At 39.7% G+C, this 18,144-nt stretch overlaps 1 protein-coding gene across 2 annotated transcripts in view; it reads right to left on the bottom strand.

Annotated features, from left to right (window-relative positions):
* The window catches only part of LOC149786007 (inhibitor of apoptosis protein-like), a 101,831-nt gene extending 88,001 nt beyond the window's left edge, over window positions 1–13,830 (bottom strand). The window contains exons 1-2 of one of the 2 annotated variants that reach the window (XM_089976296.1): window positions 13,503–13,830; window positions 9,342–9,583 (exon numbers count right to left, since the gene is read on the bottom strand). The gene's annotated coding sequence lies outside the window, so the exon portion shown is untranslated. The remainder of the gene's footprint in view (window positions 1–9,341; window positions 9,584–13,502) is intronic. The other variant, XM_089976297.1, reaches the window with a different exon arrangement.
* Window positions 13,831–18,144: the final 4,314 nt, after the last annotated feature.

Here is an 18,144-nt window from a genome sequence, read left to right as displayed (position 1 = left end):
TCCAAGCGGGGGGGGGGGGCGCTAGCGTTCTCAGGTTCTACTTTCACTTTGTGCTGTGAGTCACACGCTATGCGGTTTATACTTCCTTGTCGGCCTCGTAGTCAGAAACACTAGTATTTTTGTCAGAAATGCAAGGCATTTCCGTGTCTAGATTCTTTATATAACCTTTTAACCGTCTCACCCTGGTGCTAATTAATTTTCGAGTCTCATACTCTTGTGACAATCCAAGACGAATCTTCTCAACTGCACGGCACAGTGGAATAAATTCAGATACCTGATTTTCAGTTATCCCGGCAAGTGATCTGTAAACACGATCTTGCAAACCCTTAATGAACCTATAACGAGCAGGGAGATTGTTCTTCCCCAAGCGTGATAGCTCATTCAAGGATTCAAAATCTGACATAATTGTTTCAGTGTCTAGTAAAATATTAAAACCTCGCTGTTGTAATTCTTTAATTTCAACAAGTATGGTATTTATATTTTCGTGATTCATATTATTATATATTTTTATATTTTTAATAGAAACACTTTGCATGAGAAACGCTAGCTTTCCAAAACAAAACGAGACAGTCGGAAACATTTATCCCCTGCAAGGGCCTAGATCGTCAAATAACGTTCTAGAACCCCACGAGGACTGCTTCCGACATGACAATACAACATGTAACACGAAACACTTTATCCCCTGCAAGAGCCTCTAGATCGTCAAATAACGTTCTATAGGCTCAAGAGGACGTGTTTAGTGAATTGACAAGGACAAACATATAACACGTAACTTATCCTAAGGACGGACCCCTCTGACTGCCAAGTGACTCAGAGGCACATTTATTTACAAGACGAGACAGCCCTGGCTTCTAGGATCGAGTTCTCTAGCAGGCCCGGCAAACATTTATTTGACAACACAAACAACCTTTACCTCTGATTCGAGTATCACAGCAAGCAAAGGTACAATGAACATGTAATCTTATCCTAAGAGACGGTACAGAACAGACAACCTTTACCTCTGATTCGAGTATCACAGCAAGCAAAGGTACAATGAACATGTAATCTTATCCTAAGAGACGGTACAGAACAGACAACCTTTAACCTCTGATTCGAGTATGACAGCAAGTAAAGGCACAATGAACATGTAATCTTATCCTAACTTATCCTAAGACCTTATCCTATGACGACACAAACATACACAGGTGGGTCATTTTCTACGGTCAGCAGCAGAGCAAAACCATCCATTGAATCGACCATTGGATGGTGCACAAAAGACACCCGCCATTGGCGGATTAAATTTATGGTTTTGCTTGCGCGTGCTGACTTTCGATCGACCCAAAGGTCTTAGGGAGCGATTTCGTATATAACCCAACTGTTACTTGCGAGTTGGAAATTCGCTCTAGCAGTGGGCGGGACTTGTTTAAAATATTTTAATTGTATGTTTTCTTAAGCGCGGTCATATAACAAGCACAGAAGAGCAAAACAGTCGGATATATTCAGTAAAACGAGGATATTGTTTGTAAAAAAATATATATTCTACGGTAAATAAATGATTACATGTTATGAACTCGATAAAATATTTTATCAAGGTGGCTTTCTTAGGGGGAGCAAATCCTCTGACCAGCAACGACAACTCTGCAAAGCGTTACACACTCTCGGAGGAGTTATCGTCGTTTGTGTCAACGATAAGAGTTATATAACAGAATGAAATCTTCTGTTTGAGCTTCTTTGAAAATGCTGTTTTGTAGATCCCATCTGCGACATGCTGTACAGAAGGTGGACAAATACCGAAATACCTACCGGCTGCGCTCATTGATTGAAATATTATTTCTTCACGAGTCTCAACATTCACAGATTTCACTGCTCTTCTTATAGCTGTTTTACATTTAACTCTTCCTCGTATGGTATTCTTGCTCTGAGTGATCGCTTGAAGGTTTTCAATACTGTTATCAAGTCTGTTCCCGTTAATATGATCAATGACAAGGCCTTTAGGGATCTCACCGTTAAAAACCTCATAGACGAAACGATGACATAAATACCTCCCTTTCCTAACAGTAAATCTTAAATAACCAGCATTATCAACTGTACCAACTTGTTTCCTCAGCCTGTAGTTTCTCACTATGCCATCTCGGTTTGCCTCATAATTTGGAATAGTTGGATGTCGGACGAATTCTTGATTCATTATACTATAAGCAAATCATTGTCTAATTCATAATTTGTCTGAAAACTTATTTATGTAATCACGCTCGCATTTGAGAGCGTTATCACAGTCTGGATTTTTTTTATCATAATACCGTTTTAGTTCTCGATAGCGTTTTCCACCACACGCTGAACATAATTGCGTTTTTCCTCGTACTCCAATGCCGCATCTGATACACGGTATCGGTCCTAGACTCCCACCGCGGACCTGTTGAGCATGTTGTCCACAGTATTCGCCTCTGCAGGGTTTGCTACACGGCGCTGATGAATTTAGTTTGATCCACTTGCATTGGTTCATCATATAATATATTTGTCTATTTAAATATTTGTCTTAATTATAATAATGGGTTTTGAAAGACTATCCAGAATAAAACCCATATCAGGTTCTAGATTCGATCTTGACCGGTTAACCGCTGATCCACGACGAAGAGAGTTAGCAGAGGTAATTGGTGTTATCAAGAATGCCAAAGAAGAGTTTCGTCGTGATGGTGCCGCACACACGTGGTCTTCGTATAAAATTATCCTCGGAAACGCGAGCGTTTCTCGGGAAATGCAAAGCATTTCTCGTGACCGTATCATTGATGCTACCATGAACGATACAATCGCGCGTAACATAATTGGGTATCTCGACGATAGAAGATATTTCGTACAGATAAAATTTATTGTTGGAGTCGGCGAGGGAACGTGGATTATCATAGACAAACTAGACCCTGTTCTTGATGCCAGAGGCGTTCGTGGAAAAACCGTTCTGTTAAGTAAAGACTCAAAACCGGGAGTACTTGTTGGGATTGATATACCATATTATGCCAGAGCGTATCCTGTGACCGCAGTTGTTTATGGAATTTATCCGATGAAGAAACCACGCGTTGATAAACTCAAACCGATGAAGGTGTCGGTGTTGAATTGTGTAGCTGAGCGAGTAATGGAACATTTTAAAAATGCAATGCGAGGAAACGGCCTAACACCGCTAAGACAAACTAAAATAACAGCGTGGGCGACACGAGTAGCGGATAAAGGAGCGTCAATAAATGATGTTGCTGAGCTAGAGCGATTACTAAAATTTCCTATAACGGTTTCATCGTTAACCGGTGAGGTATTGTATGAGTGTAAATACAATTCCCGTGGAACACCAATAACTATTATCGATCATAACAGTCACGCCTGGACTGACTCGGTTAGGATATTTCCGCAAGACCGTGTTGTGAAGTATTATCCGGAATTGCAAAGCAATTCTGGGAGCATGTTTGATTTTATTTATCAGATAAGTAAAACCGATCCAGTGTCTGTGTGGTTATTCAGAAGTAGCGAAGATGGAGAATATGATCAGTTTGTGAGACCCAACGGGGAAATATACAGAACAATGGCGTTACAGCAGGAAATGAAAAAACTCGCAGAAAAATATCATGCTGGCAACACTGATACGTTACTGACACACTGTTTTACTGTCCCGGGTGTTGTCGCGCATGTAGCCCGGGAACGAAATTCATGGAGACCAACTCCGAAAAGTTTTCTTGCTGATATCCAGCAGAGCTGTGTCGAATACGGACACGGCGGTTTGTGGAATACTCAGTATGATCACCGCGGTATGATATCCGTGGACATGACGGCGTGTTATCCAGGAAGTTTCCTTGGGCGTGGAGAATGCAGCGAATATTTTAAACGGTTTGGCCACGCTGGCAATACCATGACAAGAGTAGCTGTCAACGGTGTTTTACCCGATTTTGACTTGACCGGATTTGCTTGTGTGTCGTCGTTTAAATTCGCTAAGGATTTACATCCTGTGTGTTATGTTTGGTTTGGCAGACATTTCGTTGAGAAGCGATGGGCACCGATAGTGTTATTGCGATACATGCTTGACAGTCGAATACTGTTGTCGCTGACGGTCAGCGAAGCGATTATATGTTATTGTCGTCAAACCGAAGTTTGGTTGCCAACTCCAACGCCGGTTACGTTAGAAGAAGTCATCGAAGATTGGTCACGAGAATATCCAGAAACTTCTATCGACGCTATCATCAAGAAAGCTCCTGAAGTACTTAAAAGCAAACTCAGAAATGATGAAAGCACAGCAAAAGATCTAGGACGAAGAATAATAGGGAAATTCACTCAAGGTGGAGCGTATGATCATAAACAACATCACAGTCGATTAATCATGGACAAGACTGAATTGGATCTTATTGTCGCTGATGCAGCCACGAACAACATGTTCTGTAACCGCAAAGATGTGTTTCTGTCAAACGGGGAAAAACTAGGGACTGTTTTTAGTTATATTGACGGAGAATCATCTCAGTACATACATTTGAGATCTTCGATGCTGGCTTATGTATCCATAAATTTGTTGTCGATGATCAATAGATTCCCTGTTGCCGCAGTGAGAGTTGCAACGGATTCATTTTATATTGATAAAAAACACTCAGCGCTGTTGGATAATGTTATATCGGATGATCCATCGTGGGGCTCGTGGAGAATAAAGAATGAAATGTTACACGGATATTGTAAATCGGCTGATGTTGAAATCGAGGATGAGTATCGCAGCGCAGAAATATCTTCGATGGTTTCGTCGGGGGCAACTTCGTTGTTGCCGCCGGTGCACGATCCTGTTACAAGACACAAAACAGTTTATCTGAACGGTCCTGGTGGTTCTGGTAAAACAACTCGAGCGATTGAATTATTTAGAAACTCTGACATGATTGTGCTAACACCCACACACAGACTTGCCAGGGAGATGAGACAACGGGATGTTAACGCGTGCACGTATCACAGTTTTTTCAAATACAGCGGCGGCACGTGGACACCTGAACGAATGGGAACGAAATATATTCCCGAGAAAATCATCTGGGATGAGATAGACACTGTGCCGTTGGATACATTAAAACAGTTTCTGGATTGGCTGCTAAAGAAAAATACCGCAGTGGTGATGTGCGGCGATCATGGTCAACCACCCCCATTTACAGGTGAATCTCCACACGAGTGGCTGAAAACTTTTGTAGATTATTATGAGGAAATAACTAACGATGTTAGAGCACTCGATGAAACGCTGAAAGAGTTTAAGGCACTGATCAGGCTACAAACCAATAAAGTCCAGTGTGAGATAATGCGTGAAATAATTCCAGAGACTTCGCTGAGCGACTTTTGGGAAACGTGGAAACCAGGTGATTTAATTGTGGCAAGTAGAAAGATAGTCAGGGACACACTTCAGCAGCGGTTATTTCAGTTACATCAGAAGAAATTTCCCATGTTGCCAGTGCCGTTGTGTTATAGACCAGCTGATACGCGATTGCAGAATATTGATGTTGATATTCCAGGGCGCCTGACTGCGTCGGGTCCGGAGAAACAGAATTTAGTATTAAATGATATTGTCACAGTTGATGTTGATGCTGTTGAACAGGCACTGAAAATGAGCAAATCCCCGTGGACGCTAGGATACGCTATGACCATCCACAGTTCGCAGGGACTAACTATTTCAGATACAACAGTTTGGATTGTTGATGATCGCATCGAGTGGTCAAATTTAGTTTATTTAGCCGTGTCAAGAGTAAGAAGGATAGGTCAGTTACGAAGAATTGTATTAGATGATGTTGTCAACGACAGCTCAATCGCTGATGACACAATAAGAAAGAAATTAGCCGGTTACAAACAGAGCGACAAAAAAAATGGTAGAGAGTTTGATCCCAAACAAAGTTTGGATGTTGAATTTGTAATACAATTACAACAACAGCAGAATAATCACTGTGCGAGTTGTAATTGTTTATTGCTGTGGCAGTATTCGAAAAACGACCCAAGGCAATTCACCGTAGATAGAATAGATAGCAGTCGCGGTCATACACGTGAAAATGTGATGTTGACCTGTCTTGAGTGTAACCGACGCAGAGGTGTTGCTGCAGTTATTTAAATGATTGAATCACTTCAGTGCGGATCACTTTAGTGATCGGGGTGGTAATTGTGTATCCTCGGGAATCACCTGAAGTTGCTCGCGTTTAAATCCGCGTTGAGGAGCAGTCGAATCTAATCTGTAGATTGCGTTTCTCCCAGTTGATCTGGTTATGCTGGATATCTTATGTGTAGTAACACTCCATGTGGGATCGGTTGCTCTTTTTTTTCCTCCTTCTAGTTCGCCTGGTTCGTATAAATACCTAACGGTGACATTACCCAGCAGTGGGGACGCTAGCGTCCCTGGCTGCGTTGAAACATTTTGTTGCTGTTGTCCGCGTTCACTGACGCGGGGTATATATTTTTTTGTGATTGCATTTACAGGTCTCATGTTTGTTGTTCTGGTAATTTCATTATTCAGTGCGGCTATCACGTTTGGCAGTCTTGCAACCCATTCACGAGATCTCGTATCGTAAATGAATTCCCTCGCGTACTGGTATCCGAATAATCTCTCAGCGAGTGTTCTATTAAATCGCTCAACAATTGCCTGATCCCGATGAATTTCAGTATGTCCTCGTCGTATGGTAACGTTATGCTGCTTTGTCAGTGATGACACCGCGCCCTGAAATTCCTTGCCAGGATCAACTTGTAATAATCGTGGCCAGTTTAGAGGTCCTCGTTGATAAATTCGTTTAAACGCAGAGGCGACTTCGGACGCTGTTTTAGTCGCTAACGGTTCTGCTTCTTTGTATCTACTGGCAACATCAACTACTGTTAGCGCGTATTTGTATATTTTTCTACGGACAGTATCATGAGGCAGGAATAGTATGTCAGCCTGATGAACTTCATTGGGCACACTAACATCAAAATGTGCAAAGTTGATTTGTCGAGGTGGTGGTAAGTAGATTTGCCATATTGCTTGTTTTGATAGCCAATTTTTGGCAACCTCGCATGTTACTGATGCCGCGTTGGCGAGTTTATTAATTGCTGAGTTACCTCTCCAGTATCCGATTGGGGAATAATAAATCGCTTGCATTTTTATTTAATTATCCAGCGCCTAATACTAATTTAGATTTCATCGCTGATCTTACTAACCAATTAGCGAGTGACTCCTTAAATGATTTATTTTTTATGGCGCTTAGTGCATGAATTAATTTCACATCCGCGATATGCCTGTCTTGTAGATCTTTACTTCGATAAGCAACATCATGTATGTGACACGCTGCGTCGATAGCGTTTATCGGATACTCTCCCGGTTTTGGTTTAGATTGTTCATCAAGTCTGATATCTAGTCGGGTCCCTGGACCGCAGTAATTGTATCCTGGGAGATGTTTTTCTCCGGGATACTTTGCCCAGGGAGTTCCGGGGAGCTTTCCAAGTTTGGCTGCAATGTCACCTCCGCTAAATTCTCGCTTTTTTTTTGAAATCTAAATTTTTTTGTGCCACATCGCGTACACTTACCAGAAAGTGCTTGTCTGTTATTTTTTGTTGTAATGGTTGTTAGATCATTCGTAGGGGTTCGTGCCTTACACTTCACACAATATAGATCCATAATTATTATTCTTTATATACAAATGGAAATTACAGATTTTTCTGCGACAAAAAAGAAAGAGCCAGTTAAGCATAATTCAGTGCTACCAAACTCTATCTGCGCGATTATAATTGGGCCATCCGGTTCAGGTAAAACACAGCTGTTGCTGAACTTGATAATGAAGTGGATGAAATGGGATAAACTGTATTTGATAGCTCCATCTGTAGATGATCAACGATGCTATAACGTTATAAAAGATTTTAATGAGAGTGCAAGCGCGCTGAGTAAAGACGGTGAGGATGTTGTTGAATTTATCACTGATATCGAAGAAGCCCCCAGCGTCGAGGATCTTGATGAATCAATTAACAACCTAGTAGTGTATGATGATGTTATGTTGGACAAGCAAAAAAATCCCGCAAGAATATTTTCCCGGGGACGTCACAAAAACACTGATGTGATTTATGTTACTCAGCGTTATACACAAATTCCTAAAGTAATCAGGGATAATTGTAATCTTCTTGCGATATTCAATGGAGTTGATACACATACACTGAGAAATATTCATCAAACCTGGTGTGGTGGCGATATGGATTTAAATAAATTTAAAAATTTCTTCAGTCATGCTCAAAGAAAACCTCACGGATTTGTGACAATAAATTTACACGATCCCAGAACAAGATACCGTATTGGACTTGATACACTATTTGCAACATAAAAATGTTTTTCCTTGGAAACTCATTTCCCAGAGCAGCAGAGGGGATGGACCCGACCCATGGATTTTTCAATAACGACCCCGCCACGGAAACTGTTTCAGATTTATTGAAGTAACCCAAGTTGTCAGTGCAAACTCAACGAGTTTGTCCCTGGAAACTCTTCGAGTTTTCGGGGGACATTTTTTTTGTCCTGTATTCTGAATAGAAGGGTTTATTTCGTCGAAATAAGCCCTCTATCGAGGAATAGTTTCCTGGAGGGGTTTATTGTGCAAAAAGTTTCGGTCTGTACAGCCCCTCTGCTGCTTCTCATGTAACTATTAATATATGTCCGCCTTAAATTTGATGTCTTCCATTTTAATGTGGAATGAAGCTGCTAGCACAGGAGAATATATTTCTTCTAAAGCGCTGACAGATGTAACATCTTGTAGTGTTCAGCATGATAGACAAATATATGTACTACAATTGCCGTGTTAATGGAGGGGACCGGAGGACTGTCAAGAACGCTGTGTAGAAAGCCATGCGAGGGAGCCATTCCGATTAAAATGAAAATCTTCGACATGACCGATATCTGACGGACAGCGATAAAAGGTTACGTTGTTGAGCTATCAATTCAACAATGCTATTACAGCTTTCACGTTTCTGAAAGAGAAGAAAGATTTATTCAGAAGATATCGTTTCTGACGATAACTCCCCGAACACAAAATGCACGCTTATTTCAATAGGTATCTAAAAATTTGTGGATTGGGTTTTCAAAGGTCGACAGAACACGAATCTTTATCAGTTCAGACCGTTTTTATTATAAAACCGAGCGAAACAACAAAATTGTTCTCCAGTGTTCTCTGGAAAAGAATGTTTTGTGGATTGTTTACATGAGGTGGTTAAATATTGATCCCATCCCTACAGTAAGCGTTTACATCATAGAGATTATGACGTTATAAAGTATACGATGCCAACATTTCGCTACTCAGTGCAAAACAAATATGAACCTACAATATTCTTTTAGAGGAACATTTGTATGACACTTTGTTTTAATCAAGAATAAATCTAACTTAATCTCAGTCAACGATGAAAGCTCCGTCGTACGTAACCAAAATTTGCAAGCTTTGCTTCGTCTTCACTAGTCAAGGTTCCAATAGCCCTGTCTACGGCTGGGTGGATCGAACAGCTATATCGGTGCTTTGTCCTTGCGACATCTATCGGATTTCATGTGTTGCCGCCCTTTGTGTGTAATGCCAACTAACCAGTAGCATGGTGCATTGCACATCGGCCGAGAATGGTGGTGACAATGGACCTAAAAAGGATACTTTGTAAGTTTAACATCGAAAGCATGACTATGTACAAGGGCGAAGCCATTACATGAGTACCTAAGTGAAAGGTATTTGTGCAAATACGGACTGGCACTGGAAAATTGCATATTTATCAGTCCATTCAAGTTGTGTGCACCCAAGGTCTCGATCACGTAGGAACATTGTTCAAATTTGAACAAATTTGCCGCCTCATCGACTGAAATTCACAGACCCGAAGCACGTAAATCTCTGCTCGATATGCCTATGTGTAGATAGGGCTGTCAGAATATTCGTTAGCGAAGATGGCTTCGCTTTCGTTGTACTTCGTTTGACCCTTGCTGTAGTTAAAAAAAGGGGATCCATAGACCTCGAAAGCGCATGACCAGTTTCTCAGACTTGTTGTTCTGTGTTTTGTCATACTCTTTCTCTCTCTCTCTCTCATAAAAGACGTCCTTACTAAGAATTCAATTTCATACATCCTGAATCAACTTTTGCTTTATATCCTGTACCCAGATTAGTTTCTCCACAAAATAGAAGGCAAGTACCAAGGGTGTCAACTAATAATAGCCTCTTATCACACACCCAGGGCCATCGCTACCATATAGGCAAACTAGGCAGCAGCCTAGGGCGCTGATTTCAGGGGGCGCATTTTTAAATTTATTTATTGTTTATAAATTTGGAAATTGATATTTTCGGGGGGGGGGCACCAGAATCTAACCCTGCCTAGGGTGCCAGATAGTCTGGCCGGGTCTGGCGCCGGCCCTGCACACACCCTATATAAATATTTCATTATCTTCATGTACCAATTCGTCATATAAATGTCATTCTATTTCTTACGATATTTGGATTCTCAGTTGTGAAATCAACTTAATCGGCCTTACATAAATAAAAGCTAAAGTGTGTGAGTCTCTTGTCTTCCTGTAATGTCAAAACTTAGCTCCACCCACCTCAAGCCAGATCTAGGCGAGTAACCTACATGACAGAGCATTTCAACTTCTTATGTTGCTATATTGCCCCCATTTGAGTCCCACAACCTTAAAGCCAGATCGAGGTGACCAATGTACGTGTCGGAGCATTCAACCTCTTATACTGCTGTAGTGCCCCAACTTGAACCTCACACCCCTCAAACAAGATCCAGATGAGCAACCTACGTGTTGGAGCTTTTACATCTCTTATCAGTGGACTAAGTAATATAAACTCTTTCCTGTAACTTGAACTGTATCTGCATTAATCTGCAAGGTGATATTATTTGCTATAATGTGTTACAAAGATGAGTAGATGAGAATGAAACTTTCATATCCTGCATTTACACATCCCATGGCCCCTACTCCTTTCCCCTTTTGTGGACTATCATGTTGGGGTCAAAGGAGCTGTCAAAGATAAATTTCAAGGATGAATTCCATCTACGCCAACTGAAGAAGGGCGACTATCTTTCGTATTTGGTATGATAGTTAAGGAGGACGACGAATTTACGACACAAAAGTTTATGATGCAAGCTCCAACTATAAGAGTGTATTGCTTGAAACAGGGGTGGTCCGGGGTAGGTAGTTGTTAAATGTATTCCATGGAAACGTTTAAAATGCAGGAGCTTGTGATGTCTAAGCCTGCAGGACCCCAACAGTTTTGTTCAATTCCACAAACCCCTAGACTATGGGACTATGCACCCCCAAATGCTAGTCTTGGGTCCGCCACACTCACTGAGAGAATGTTCTTAAACATGATGAAGGTTTTAGAAAACAACTAAAGCTTCTGATCCTGAATATGGCCGGGGTGGTGTAGATAGGGGTGTTAAACATAAAAACAGGTAGATATCTGCGGCGGCTTCCATCTTTAAATATTTATTTATTTATTTATTTCTCTATCCCCCAAATTGACCATATGAAAGCCTACTCATTTTACTCTGATATTATATATTCTCCAGAAACGCTAAGTGACATGTACCTATATATACAATGCATTCATTTAACACTATAATGCTAAACTTTGCACAAAAATGATACATTTCTTTCAAATATTGTAATAATTTTTAATCAGTCTTCCACAAACACTATGTTATCAATTTCCGACTCAAATGAACTGTATTTTCCTTTATTAATTTCGTGACATCTTAGTCCAGGAGACCGCTCCAGTGGCATAGTGGTTTGAGCGTCCGCCTCGGATGCGGGAGGTTCGAACCCAAGCTGAGTCATACCAATGACTGATAAAAATGGTACTAGCAGCTGCCTCGCTTGGTGCTCAGCATTAAGAGGTTAGTGCAAGGACTGGTCGGCCTGGTGTCAGGATAATGTGACTGGGTGGGACATGATGCTACATGTCTGCAGCGTGATGCCGCAGTGCTATAATACATCGCTATAAACTGTCACACTGCAGACATCGTAGCGATATGATTGAAAAATTGTTACAGCCACGTTAAAGATGCAAATCACACACACACACACACACACACACACACACACACACTTAACAAGATGGGTTGTTCCTATTTAACTTCCTTATTCTCAAACATAGACTCATCCAGTATCTCAACATGCATTTGGATGAACGTTAGTCAAAATTACAAAGAGGAATGTTTGTTCCAAATTCAGGCCACTGATTAACATTATCCAAGCCGCTCACTTGGGTGGCGCTCTACAATTTCGTATTTTGCACAGGGGTTCGAGTTTTAAAGAAAAAGAATTTACCCAGGTGTCCTTACTGGTTATACTGGGTATTTAAAAAAGACCTTGTATATCTCAGGTATAATGCAAAGAACCTTTAATTCCCTTTATTTTGGTGTATGATTGATGGGTGTAATAAGTGTTATAGAGTGTACAGCTTAGCCTTATTCCAGATGTGCACCTTTCAAAATCCTGCAATCTCCACTTGGTCATTTTCACTTCCTGTACTTAGAAATAAATTGTATTTTTCTTTTAAAACGATAACCTTTTTTTTTTACATTTTATATATTTGGTAATTCATCTATTGTACTTACATGAGCTGGTATTGTCTAGTTGGACAAAATTCATGTTCCCTTTTTAATAGGTGCTAAAGATAGTGTACTTTAGACTAATTCAGGCTCATTTGTTAGCATATGGGAGCAGTTATTTTAGTTACCAGTGTGCTAAGATCATGTACAATTTCCATAAGTACAATATTCAAAGAAATGTCAGCCACATTACATTAATATAGCAATGAGGTATGCCAACATTCACTCCATTGTGCATGTTTCAAGTGCAAACAACTTCACCTTGCATACGTCACTCTCTCAATAGTACATAATAACTAGTGAGCAACTCCTTGGAACTGGAACCAGGGGCGTATTAACCATTAAGCAGACTAAGCACGTGCTTAGGGCACCAGGGCCAAAGGGGGCACCACAAAGTTGAGAAAAGGGTGAAAAGAAAAAAAAAACGAATGAAGATTTGTATATAAAAAAAAATTGATAAAACTAGTGCAAATTGATCATAATGTTCTGTTTCTTGATCATGGTGCACCCTAGGGTTATCTTCCCAGGTGTACGTCGAAAGGAGAGGGGCACCAAAATTTGTCAGTGCTTAAGGCACCAATTAACCTTAATCCGCCCCTGACTGGAACGGATACAAAACTGTGTGCAGTAGGACAATTTAAAAATTCAAAATATTTGAAAGAAATTAATCATTTTCACACGAATTTTAGCAGTATTGTAGTTTTATTTAGTCAGGTAAAGAAATGGATTTAATGCGCAGATGTTGCCGGAGAAAACTATAGTAACAGGCTCTGGAAAAAGTGGCTCCAGGATCATGTTTCCTCTTTGAGAGAGAGAGAGAGAGAGAGAGAGAGAGCACTGTAATATGATAACAATATCACACTTATTTGTGGATATATTGATATTAATATAATGATACTTCTTCCTCTTTAGTATTGCACTGAATGCTTACAGGTTTTAAGTAACATAAAACTACTTACCTTTGTACAAGAAAACGAAGTTGCGATACGTAGAACTAAATTCATGACTCATAGCATGGTCTAAATACGTAGGAATGACGGTCGATATAACGCGCACCAACATTATGTAAAAATATCAATACCGCACTAAATAGTAACCCTGTTTACAAGTCCTAAGTACAAGGAACTAGTGTTGACATTCATTTGGTTTCTTTTTCTTTTGTAATATAGAAACAGACTGTGTTACTTGCATTATATTTAGCCTCTTTCTTAAATATATATTTATATAATATATATCAGACTGCTTTAGTTTTCCTTCGTCTCTCATTGATATGATTTTAAATAAAAGAACGACTGAGGATTGTGCATATATAATCACAGCCCTGCAGTATAAATATAATGCATATTGGAAATACGTGCACAGATGCACGTTCCTATATGTAAACAGTTATTGTGTCTATTCAGTAGTAAACAGACAATAAAGCTGGGGTGAAGATTGTATTTACGACGTAGATTGTGTTTATTATTTACCGTTTTTACGTTTGTTTTATATAGAATGGTTTATTCACATTTAAATATAAAAAAGGTTTGTCCTTAAAGGTTCACTTGAACGTATAACACAACAAAGACTCTTCCTTTGTTTGACAGTTCACGTGCACTAAGTAGGTTTGACGCACAATCATCAACTGAATCAGAAGCTATCCCTACTACTTACTACCAAAATAAATGTGCCTCTTTGTTAAACAGCCCAATATGAACTTGCGAGCTCGTTATGTCAGTGGAGAACTTCACAATATGCATTGCAGCGAACGGTATTTCCAATAAAACTTGATTTTTGTTTTGCACAATTTTTACATGTTGTGTATATTTCCATTAAATACGGTTTGTTTAGCAATGACCTGCTCGTCAAAATCTTGACAGAATCGTCACAAAAGTACAATGTATGTGTTTCTTAATAGTAATAGCAAATAAAGATATTCGTCTTCATGTCGAATATTATATTACACAATCCATCGGACATAGTATTGAACTGCCCCAATTGTAGCTCAGCAGTAAACGAACTTCGCACTTGAATGTTGTTGTTGTGGGGTTTAACGCCATATTTCAGGGTTAGCGCTTTAGACCACTCGGCCACTCGGAGCCCCCCCCCCCTTGAATGAATATTGCCCATAAAAAATAAAATAAAATTTATTGCTGAAATGAATAATAACGTAGAATAATTGTAATGATTCAAAGACAAGTAATAATAAAATCGATATTTTTTTATTATTTCATGTTCGTGATGATAAGACTGCGTGCACCTTCTCGTTCAGCTTTCTTCGATAATCCTTCTCTTTCGCTTTTTACCCCCTCCTTCTCTCTGTTATTCTGGCGGTCTGTTCACAATCGTGGTTAATTTGAAATAATAAAATTCACTTTTACCTGTAACGTGGTATCCTTCAACGCATTTTCGTGCGACTGATTACAACCTACCATATATTTCTCTCAGTGTCGTGACTTAAATTCGCGGTGTATTATTTTTTAAATATTTGTGTAAGTATATTAATATACGTGCATCTACGAATATCTTCGCCAACAATGGGACTTTAATACTGGTGTGCCTGCTTCAGACAGACGTGCTTGTGAAGAGAATCATAACGCATTCTCTGTAGAGAAAAAAAAAATTATGAAATATCATCTGCATTTGAAATTGTCTTATCCAATAAACGGTATTGTTTATATAACTTTGAGAGAAAATTCCATGTATTGTTAAAATATAATCACGGAAAATATAATTACGGACTCACGCATCTTCTGCTATTGTCTGGACATTCTTACATCAACGGGCTTGCTCTCTCACTCTGTCTGTCTGTTACACTGTTATGAGACTCTCTGACTCGTTGCATTTTCATTTCATGCTTAGCTGATAGCTAAGTAGACCAGCAAGTTGTTCTCCACCTTTTTTTGTTTTTTGTTTGCTTGTTTGCTTTTTTTGGTTTCATTTTGACTGGCGGCGGAGACCAACGTTATTCTGTTTAAAAAATTCCTGCATTATACTTTTATTGGTCCGTTTTTTGCGGTACTTACTGTTTGATTTAGGGTTACTGTACAAAAAGTATTAAAAAAGCAAGTCAAAATAAATTATAAAAGTTATGACAAGTGTTTAATTGGGTGTTAAAAAAGTTCCGCAGTAAAGATTATACCGGTTCATTTATAAAAAGTGGACCCAAAAAAGTATAATGCAGGAATGATTTAAAACTACTTTATGAACAAGCAAGCACTTAGTGGATTTTTCTTGTATGTGTTTTATCATGGATAACTATTTTGTTCTTTATAGTCGCTGGGAGAATGAACTAATATAGAATAATTACAGTAATAAAAGGCTTCAATGTAAGTAGTATATGGGGTCACCCTAGCGTCAAGTGGACTTACCATGCAAAAACAGTCGATTCACTCTGACGTCAAGGGGAATTTAACATGGGAAATTTTAACATGGATGGAACTGTAGAGCGTCAAGGGGAACTGAACATGGAAATTGAACAGGACCAGTACTTTAACGTCAATGGGACTTTAACGTTAAAATACGGGGTTTACACTTTGTCGTCAATGGAAATTGAACATGGGAATGTCACCTGGATGTCAATGGGAATTGAACTTTGGGTGACGTCATGAGGTTTATAGGGTCAAAACATTTTATAGGGATTTTAATGTATTTGTAAGGACAAAGGGTAGATAGGGACAAACATACAAATACACATTTAAACACACAGAAAAGACGACAGAAATGTTCTAAAACAAACCTCACAGAGCTCAAAAAATGGCTCAAAAAAGAAAAGTCTATTGTATGGGTTCAAAACATTTATTCAAGTATATACATGGGCTCTCTGGCCTGTGCTTTGGTCTAAGCACTATCCATTTAATACATAAACATTTCTACATCAAACAAACCTATTTACTAGTTATTTAGTTCTTGGCTCTAGTAAACCTGTTTACATTTAATGTTCATTTATAAGAAAAAACTAACACAAAACAAGTAACATGCAATCAAATAGGACAAAGTTCATGTTTCTCTCTCTCTATTCGTCTCACACGTTGTTAAAAATCTGGTCAGCTAGCACTTGTGTCCCAGCGTAGATATTTCCCATCACTTAATCCGTTTCATTCATAAATCGGCTGTTATATCCATCGTGCTAGGTACACTTATCAGTAAGCAGATCAAGTGCAGTCATCGTCTTCTTCCCATGGAGGTACAATGTATACCATATGAATGGTTACTTTTCCTTCGTTGATGTCAAATTTTCCTCTCATCGACTGCACGTCTTCAATAGCCCTAAAACGTTTGGACGAAGTTATTTCTGCAGGTGTGCTAAATCCGAGACATACAGGTGAGTTCAAACTGTCGCGATACATAGATAGGCTCAAACGACCTCGATCTTTGACTTGGCAATGACATTTGAGTTCCTCTAACAGTGAGTCAAGTAGGTCCGTAATGAAACCTGCTACTTCCTCGGCTGAAATGTCAGACGCGAAGTCTCTAAATTTCACCGTGTAGGTGTAAGTTGTCGTTCTAAATTTTCTTGAGGTCGCTGTCTGAGTCATTTGGATGCTAAAATACTCCTGTAGGTCTACTGAATCCTTTCCCTTCTTGGACGCACTTTACTGTGACGGTATGGTAGTGAAAGAGGTCAGTGATGTTTGTTCCTTCTCTTTTTTCATCTGCGTAGAGTGATTCATCTTTCTCGTTGCTTGTCCTCGCAATGAAGTGTCGTTCTTGGAAGTCGTCCCTTTTTATACTGGGTGATATCAGTATGTCCATAAGGTAAAGTTTTGTGGTCTGGAAGTTTCACTAGCTGCACGTAGTTTGTCATGGCGTTAGTACATAAATAACTAAGATGTGTTACTGCATTGGTGATGTGATAGTGAGGCAAAGAATCACACCTGAGTTTCTCGTTGGACTTGAGTCTTACGCTCTATACTTGCTGTTTGAAGGGATTCATTTTTTCTCAATTGGTCTTAGTAGTGACAATGAACTGTTGGTCTTGGACGTTGTCCTTTTTTATATGCTGACCAATATTGATGTGACCGTACGGCAAAGTAGAGTGGTTGGGAAGTCGCACTCGCTTCTGGTACACGATTTGATAGACTTTTTCCAAGGGTCGACTGACGATGTGGTGAGTGGGTAAACGTACAATCTTGTTCGGCTGGTAGGTGGTCACTTTAAAGTTTGCATCCTCTCCAGACTGCAATGCTTCTTTCAATACGCCAAAGTTGACCACACGAATGGTACGATAATTCAGAGTCAATCCTTTCACTTTACACTCTGTGTGCACTTCTCCTTGTGGGTCCCGGTATTCGTAGCCGTAATTTTTAGGACCGCCACTCGCGAAACTTAGAATCTTGTCGTCAGGATGTTCGTCTGTCCAGGCTCCTAAACGGTCTCCTTCGATGTTAGGGTGTTGCTGACCCGGTCGATCCATGTAGATGCAACTGTCCGTGTCAAAGTACAGGACGCGATCCCCTAACAGTTCTAAAGCTTCGTACAATTTTAAGCGAGCATGAGCTGTCATGTAAGCCGCAATGATGACATTTCCAAAAGGGTCGTCTTGTACAAAGTCCAGATCTTCTTCGTAATTCACCAAGATCAAATTCTCTCGAACGACGTCCACGTGTTTCATGTATTTGG

The sequence above is a fragment of the Sinohyriopsis cumingii genome, chromosome 12, assembly GCF_028554795.1.
Source record: "Sinohyriopsis cumingii isolate HCF-2022 chromosome 12, ASM2855479v2, whole genome shotgun sequence".
Lineage (NCBI taxonomy): Eukaryota > Metazoa > Mollusca > Bivalvia > Unionida > Unionidae > Sinohyriopsis > Sinohyriopsis cumingii.
The sequence above is the reverse complement of the archived record's forward strand: the minus strand, read 5'-3'. Positions and strand labels throughout refer to the sequence as shown.